Here is a 9255-nt window from a genome sequence, read left to right on the forward strand (position 1 = left end):
ACACAATTGCCATGACCTTTTCTTTTCCTCTATTTTCTCATAGCTTTTAGGCAAAAGAATAAAGCTTAGTCAAATCTGTATCCTTTGTTGCGTAATCTATTGCATGGTATCAATCAAGATCCATGCATGTCATCAGGTCATCTTTCCTTGTTCTACATGCTCCTATTGTGCAAAATGTGCACCAATCACATGCATGTAACTCATGCATAACAACCATACATGCAACAAAGAATCCATGCTCATCACCGATTTAGGCTTGATAAGACAACGATACAAAACACAGTTAATGATAAAGAAAATGCCTTGCATTTTAGAATTCAAATTTTCGTGTCAGCAAAGAAAACCTCCTCTTGAAATTCTCACACTAAATACATGGAAGAAACTTTAGAAATACTAGAGCTATATGGAAATAACTATCAATCTATTTCTTAATAAAAAAAAAATCTTTATTTAGAAGAAGATATTCTTCACATATGGATACTTGACTACTTCATTATAGGACAACTTCTTTGTTTCCTTATGTTCCATGATATCATTACAAATTTGCAACCATAGCTTATAATAGATATATGAATATTATTTATTTTGGTCATGAGCTCATAATTTTGTCTTTCAAAAAATACTCATGTTAAATAGATGGTCCTTTCTATATAAACCAGAGTCTTCTTTGACTCACTATAAATGTGGAACTAATGATACCTCCTCCTAGATTCTGTATCCATATTTGATTTTCAGTTCTCCAAATGTAATATCCCATTGTACCTTAGAGATACAAAGTCATACCATAAAGTTCATCTTCTATTTAATTAGCATTAATTATTGAATCAAATTCCATTCTCCCAAGCAGAAAATATGCAGGTAAATTCAATTTTTGCCCAAAAATGATCAAGACGGTAGCTAGAAAAGCTAATATCTCTGAAGCTTTGAATTGGTTAGAAAATGTCAACCAGTTGGACATCAAAGTATCATTTGCTAGAACATGCGCATTAGCTTTGTAAGGTTTGCATACCAAACATGATACGGTAGTTGCACCGGGTCGCCCCCTCCCATCCCGTTTTCTGTACCAAAAAAAAAAAAAAAACATGATACGGCAGCCAAAAAGCTACATGAAGACGTATGAGACCATTGCAATCCCCATGTTCGTCTATGGCCTTGGCCTCGTCAAGACCAAGGACTCCTGAGCCAACCATTGATAATTTCCTTCACACAAACATGAGGCAAAACGACAAATCCCATTGATGTCAAATCGTCAAGCCTGCCTTTGGGGCCCTCCGCTGCCTAAAGAGACTGTACCAATGTAGGCCAACCCTTAATAACTTGAGATTTAAGATAACCATAATGATTTAACGGGCACCGAAGAAATAGATGATCGGCCATTTCAGCATGTTGTCAGCATAGAAAATCCATTATAAAAAACGAAGATTTTTCACTATTAACAATTTATTACGAACTAGAATTCATTATAAAAATCTTCACTTTAAGGCATATTTAGATATTCCTGCAAGACAAGTCTACTAACAGATTTTTTTATCAAAATAATATATTTTTAAAAAATTAATTATTAAAATAATATTCTTTTAAAATATTTATGAAAGTACTGTCCGTTACAAAGTCATCCCAGGATGACTTTTTATACTGACTCATCAATTATAATACCAGCTAGGGGACGTGTGGCTAATCTAAAGTCACCCTACGGTACGACGATTATGTGAGTCATCCTATGGGTACTATCCGATACAAAGTCGTTCCATGATAGGATGACTTTCTATACTGACTCAACAATATTAATGCCAGCTGGGTGATACGTGACTAATCTAAAGTCGCCTTACGGTACGATGACTATGTGAGTCGCCCTATATAGGATGACTATAAGAGTCGCCCTATGATAGGACGATCTTGAAACTTCCATCCGTCTCAATATCAATAATGAGCTATTGACCACTATCTCTGAGATATCCTAAATTCTTGATTATGCAAGAGTAGGAAAATATAAAAATTGATACTGAATTCTTCCGACTAGCATCCAGTGAGCAAACCATTTGAGAGCTATATCTTTTTAGTTTTGTCTTGGAGCTATGAAATAAAAGATTATACTATTTGTGCTTTTTGGCTGTTATTAGTTAGTGACTTTGAGGCAAAAAAAAATACTTTGAGGCATTATGGCTTGCCAGTTATACTCCATTTAAATAGCATGTCCCCACAGATCCAAAATGGCGCAACAATATGTGCCTGACGTCTGTCTCGAAAAATCCTCAATCTATCCCTGCCTCTAGCCCTCCCATGCGTATGATCAATGTGTTGCTCATTCGGTAATGTGACGTATCTCTAGCTCACTCATCCTCTATGACATAGATGTATTATCTATCAGAAGATCGAAGTCTAAGAAGCTAAGACATAAGGTGTGCTGGGCACATGATGAGGTACTCGGATCATCCATCGATGGCGCAGTGTAAAGTCATCTATCTTCACAAACGACTCACATAGTATCAACAAGATCGTCCATAACATCCGTAAGTACTCAATCCTTGCACCTAACAGTGATCGAATGAAAGCTGCTCCTTACCTAGTGGTATAACGATGTAATCCTCTAAAATTATCAGTATCAAAGAAAAAATAGATATTATCCATAAGTATAACAAGAACAACATAACAAAATAAGATAAAAAATAAAATATACTTACCACCATATCCATCATGCTGTCCAAAGGATGAAACCTCATCTCAGACTGCTCACTCGTCAATAACGAGATGAATCGCCTAGTGATGCTCCTATATCATTTCAGATATGAATCATAATAATCCATCATGAGGAGCATTACTGGACCAACCACAATCAATTCTTTTCACTGCTCCCATGCTTCAATATGCTCCTGGTGCTCTCGAATCTAATCATGGTGATGCCACCCTCGTCAATATAGACTGTGGAGGCCATTTTGAGTGTTGCATGATGGGGGGACGCCTAATGTATTCCACACTATCACATCACGCGCTCTGCATAATAAATCTCTATGATGTCGAAGCAAATAAGAGATGCACATGTCCTATATACATGTTGATCTGATCGACATATCTTAGGTAATGTGACAATATCTCTGATGTGTAAGGCATCTGTACTATCTGATCATCGCACTACTGATCAAACTGATCCCCATAGTATATAACTGTGTGCGGCACTGGATTGCTAGCACCAGTCAGTCAAGTTCTCCACCTATCCAAAACAAAGTTAATATATTATTCCATTAAACGTATAGTCATTTATCATAAGATATCAGTGCTATTGGTGATATACCTGCATCCCAATAGATCAGTCTGGTTGTACTGTATCCCACTAGCATCATCCTTATCCAACGGACCATGTTCTACTACATCATCTTCCGATGCCAGCTGGTGGGCTCCTATCTTAGGGAGCATTCTATTTGGCCATCTAATGTGTAAATGCTCTCATACCCAAAGCTACAGCAATACCAATGGTCAAGCTATCTCACGCGTATCTGGCCTGATAACACTGCAGAGCTCGTGATATAAGAAAGCTAAAATCGTGCTGCTTGATTCATCAACTGTCCACATGCATGGAGATCACGTAGTAGGGGTAAGTACAACAACTGCATGTAGGAACTGAATTTATCAATGAATAGATAGCCACCAATAAGACATAGAATGAATGCTCAAGTATGCTTCTGTATGGTCTCATCATTTGCATCATTCAGTAAGTGATGGAACATATGGCAAAGACAGTGAAATCTCAGTGAAGACCTCGATAATATCATCTCTATTGGTCTAATCTCGAACAACCCTTGCAGAGGTACAATCAAATAATCTACATATATAGTACCGATAATGATAGGTTCATGCACTGTAATCTAAGAAGAACAGTAACATCCTGTAATGTGATCATCGCCTCCCTAATGTGGAGATAGAAAGTGTGAATCTCCTAATGCCATCGCTCTACCAAGACTATGATGAGGCCCCAATCAAGCTATATGTCGCATGCTTTGAATATTTCATAAAAATCAGCCACATGAAGATACTCTGTGATCTTCGCATGAGGCCGCTAGGCGTGCATCACAATCGAGCCTTTATGTCTGCAGCGTAAGGGCCCCATGTCCTTTCTAGAATATATACAGTCACTATGGTTTCGAGTCTAGAAATATAGCATGATAAGATCTGTTAGCTCCGGATGCACATCGGAGTATGAACTAGCCATGTCTGAGGCACAAAATGAAAAGACGAGCTTACGATCAAGAAATATCAAAAATGATAAGAACCACCAAAAATGATAAAAAATATCAAAAATGATAAATTTAACATAAATAGCCAACAATAACAATACGATAATTTCACAAATTTTTTAGACATTTGCACAATATGATTACATAATCAAAATAGTTTAAAAAGAATACAAGTGATACACAAAGGCAGTTTGTATATCATATAAACAAATAAATAAATCAGTACTGTTGGAGGCATCTGCACTGGTTATGCCCCATCTCCTTGCGCAGTTCACATCGTATAATACTTTGGCTCTCCATTGCATCCATATCATTTCAGATCCTCTTTGATTATGGATGCCCTTTTCTATATGATCTTGTGGATAGGTATAGTATGAGTCTAGGTGCAATCCACTCAGGCTAATAACAAGGACTCTCTAGGGGGTAGAAGGTAGGTGCATAGGGCTGCTTATAATGTCCAATAATATAACAATCATTCATGAATTACTTTCAGTCCAAGTTCTCACTGACACATATAGCAAACAAATGGGAGCACAAATAGTATAGTAATTACTACTTCCGACATATGTATGTGCACGCCCTTAAGTTGACTTTTATGTATAATGAGATTCATTGGGGCTATAATATTTGCATCTCAGCCGAATCTCATACAAATCCAGTTGGTTATTGTACTTAACCACACCATGCTTCCTAAACTTCAATTGGCGTCCATTTAACATACATGTAATTTTATCGATGAATATCCTGCCAACCTCCCTCCTTCATGCTGCTATTACACATCTAATGCTAAATCACTTTGACAAATGTTCGAAAAAAAGATGGGCAAGTACAGTAACTGGTAATGAGCGAGCCTCCTTTAACATCTTATTGAAACTTTCAGATAGATTCATATTCATTATTCCATGCCTATGTCCACCCATATCATGTGCTAGCGACCATGTACTCATATCATCAAGTGAATATGTTTTGAGGTATTGGAAGCAATTGGGCCATGTTTTCTCAATATGTTGCATACTTCGATTGAACTTTCAGAGCTAGTTTTGCTTTACAATTTAATAAAAATAAGCCAAAAATATCGCATTATGGAATCGACCATTTAAATTCATCTCAATATGTCTAAGACATAATCTATTATATCTATATGGTGCTGTCCATCCAACAAATTCATCTAAAATAGCAGCTAATATTCTTTTATGCTGGTTTGAGACTATATCGATCCCCATACGGTCACATGCCATGTAATGGTGCAAATATCGTAAAAACCATGACCAACTACTATGACTCTTGTTTTCACAAATGACAAAGGCTAGAGGATAGATACTCTCATTTTCATCCCTCCCCATAACTATCATGAGAGTACCTTTATATTGACCGTACAAATACGTTGTGTCAATACTAATCTATAGGCTGCATAACTAGAAGCTCTAAATGCATGGACCAAATGCTCAAAAAACTCAGTGGAACACCTTTGTGTTTGGTTCTGTGGTAGAAAATTTTGCAAAATCTATCACGATCCCCTCATTAGCATGATAAACTGCAGCTAATCAAGAATCCAATATATTGTAAGACTCCGTCCAATCTCCAAATAGCTCACTAATAATAAGTTATTTAGCCACCCACATATTTCTGTAAGATACCTCGCACTACCATGGATCATGCCTAACAGGTTGATATGGATATAGATGTCTCTATCCTAACTGATCCTTTAATGATATCGGCAATCATACGTGCATCAAGCTATGGATGATCTCGCATCACATGTATATTTAAGCATGTGTGTGGCCCTTTATATATTATAATCTCCCATCAATGTATTTTAGTCCGACAGTATGTCCGAAGATGCCAACTGCAACTCTCTGACTATTTACATACGACGCTCTATTTAATCCTATCTGACTCGACAACTTTGAAATGACGGTGGGTGTGAATGGTGTACTATTTCACAATGCATTGGATCTGTTCTTTTGATCTGAATATCATTTTCTTTCTTAACTCTTTATTCTCATCAAAAAATAGATGTTCTGACAATGCTCCATAAGATATGACATCATCGTCATCAGATGCATCAACCTATCCAAATTCAAAAATAAGAGGTGCCTCATGTGGTAGGACATCATCTTCTGTAATAGACTTTCTACTGTCACGATCATCAGACTTCGCATCATCATCCTCATCTTCATCATCAATAGAATTAGGATTATAGCTAACAGCAACTTCATTTTGAAATAAAGTTGTATCGATTGTGCGGTTTCCAATCCTCCAACCTGAGCATGGCATGCATGCGGCTGATTAAGTGATACAGTATCATTAGATTCATACTCTACATGCTCTATTATATCTATCACATAACTAGAACCGGCCCCCATGTCATCAAAAGCAGCATTACTCTAATATTGATATGCAGCCTCTGCCCCTATCATGTGCTGATGACTATCAGTTACGGATGCTGTTGCTCCACCAACCGTACATGCAGGGATGCCTTCATACTCATATCCAGCTTCATCAGCCATTAAAGATGCATTAAACAGAGATTTTTCTCATGTCTGACTATACAAGTGGAGCAGATACAGGCTGAGACACATATGCTGTTCACCACCACCTGAAACTCCTACCACTGTCAGCTCTATAAAAATTTCAACCACTAGAAAAATCTCCTATGATGGGATGCCCAAGATGGTGTACGTATTCTGATCATTTTCAATAGGTACAGCCAAATACTATCTAGTAGTATAAATCAAAAATCTACATATTTAAAAAACTCTACATTGATTGAGATTCCATCCAATGATAGCATAGCAGACCTATACAAGTTCTTGATATGTTGCATTATGGTCCATCATTATCATCTGTATCCTTCCACCATCATAATATATACCGTTAGCATCATGACTGATCCTTCCATCTCAACAGAAGATAACAGTAACCAATATTGGATCCGATTTTTAAAAAATATTATGAGAAGTAACTGCATGAACATATAAACATATATTTAGTAGGAGAGAGTGCTTAACACCGATATTATAAATAAGATCAAATTCTCTACACATATTGAAGTAGATAAATTAGAAAAGGTCTAGACCAATATGAGAGCATAACTTAGCCTAGTGCAAGTCTCACAACATGGATTTGGTATCATTCATATTATCACGAGAACAGAACCCATAAATTGAAAATTCTTGGAGACAAAGAAGAATCCCATTGATCATAAATCCCCAAACCCTAAAATATATCATACTTCTAGCAAGATTAAGCTCTCAGAACCTCAAGGGACCAACTCACACAAAATCCCACATGCTTGAGAGAAAATGCCAATCAGAACCTAAGAAATCCCACCGATTCCCTCAGGTGCTCTCCTTCCCCACCTATCTCTAAAAAAGAGGATAAAATAAAAATAATAAGAAGTGAAAAGAAAATAATAAACAATCAATCTATGTGGGTAAAAGTCTTACCTTTTATTTTTTTCTATTTTTCCTCTATTTCGTTGATTTTTCCTATCATCTTCTCTGATTTTTTCTCTGTTTTTACCACCCATAGGAGTCTGAATCGAATGAGAGGCTTGCAGCGACGGCTGAATAGGGAAGCTTAGCCAAATAGGAAAGGGTTGTATTTGTCTAAGGTTGCATTAATAAAACAGTAACGGGTGGAAAGGTCATGAGAATGGCACCTTAATGAGTCACCCTATCATAGGGCGATCTATTGAAATGCCCTATCATAGGGTGACTTTAAGCATGCCTCTACCTCCCATCCACATGATAACAAATTTGTTGAGTCAGTACATAAAATGGCCGTATCATAAGATGACTTTTTGTTGGACAGTATTTTAATAAATAGTTTGGAAAGGATATTATTTTGATAATTTATTTTTAAAAAATATTATTTTAGTAAAAAAACCATCTACTAACTCATCCAACTCATATCTTATAAGGCTTTACCTATATCTCAGCCTAAATCTCAATTTGTGGACCTATTGGATTGTATGAAGAAAAAAAGATACATGGAGATCCTTCTTTTTTTGCCACTAGATTTAGGCTGTAAAATATTTAATTGATAGAGCCATACTAAAATAGATGGTCCAATTTATAAATTCAATCGAAAATTCAGTCCAACCCTACTGGATTATCCAAATAGGCCCTTAAGAGGTACTAAATAATTTTGGATACTTCTTAGCTGAACAACAGGTCCTATCCATGGATTAAGCAAAAAGTGAGCTTGGGCACCAGATGATTACCTCTTAAAAAAGAGAGGTGCCACTTTAATATCCCTTTCAAATTAAAAAGATAAAAATTCTCCATCGGCTCCTCAACCTAAACTTCAATGGCTTAGTATGATGATAATAAGCCACTCAAATCAAACGGGCCCAAGGTGCATCAACTATAGTTTCTACCTACTAAAAGCTATGGACCAAGTTCAACACAAAAAAAAGAGCTATCGACTAAGAAATGCGTAGTTAAGTTCTTTCACACTAACAATATCAGGACCTTCTTGAGACTCAGGTCTACAAATGCTCCCCAATGTAAAGTCCCTTATCAATGATCTCTCAATATCCTGATTTGTTTACCTTATCTTTTTCTATTTCTTCCTTGTGGTAATACTTTTTACTTGTTAATCTTGAGAAAATACTAATAAACTAATTGCATATTTGGCATTAGTTGCAATTATAAACTTTTAATTTTTCTTATCAAAAACATAAAAACTAAGGCAAAAATGAAATGCGCTAGCCCAATTTATTTTCAATTTTTAAAAATCCTTTTTCAGTTTTTAGAAGTTGTAAAATTAAAATTTAATAACTAAAATCTAATTTTCAATTTTTTTGAAAATCAAAACCACCTATGAACACTACTAGTATCTATTTTATTAATATTATCATCATCCTTGTTAGCCCCTATCTTCGCCTACCAACCACCACCTGTTACAACCAATTGCTACCACTACTTCCACAATTGATAATGATCCATGATGATTAACTATTATTATTATTTCCACCACCATTGCCAACAAACGTAACATAAATGAATTACCAAAACAA

The sequence above is a fragment of the Elaeis guineensis genome, chromosome 3, assembly GCF_000442705.2.
Source record: "Elaeis guineensis isolate ETL-2024a chromosome 3, EG11, whole genome shotgun sequence".
In the NCBI taxonomy this organism is placed as follows: Eukaryota; Viridiplantae; Streptophyta; class Magnoliopsida; order Arecales; family Arecaceae; genus Elaeis; species Elaeis guineensis.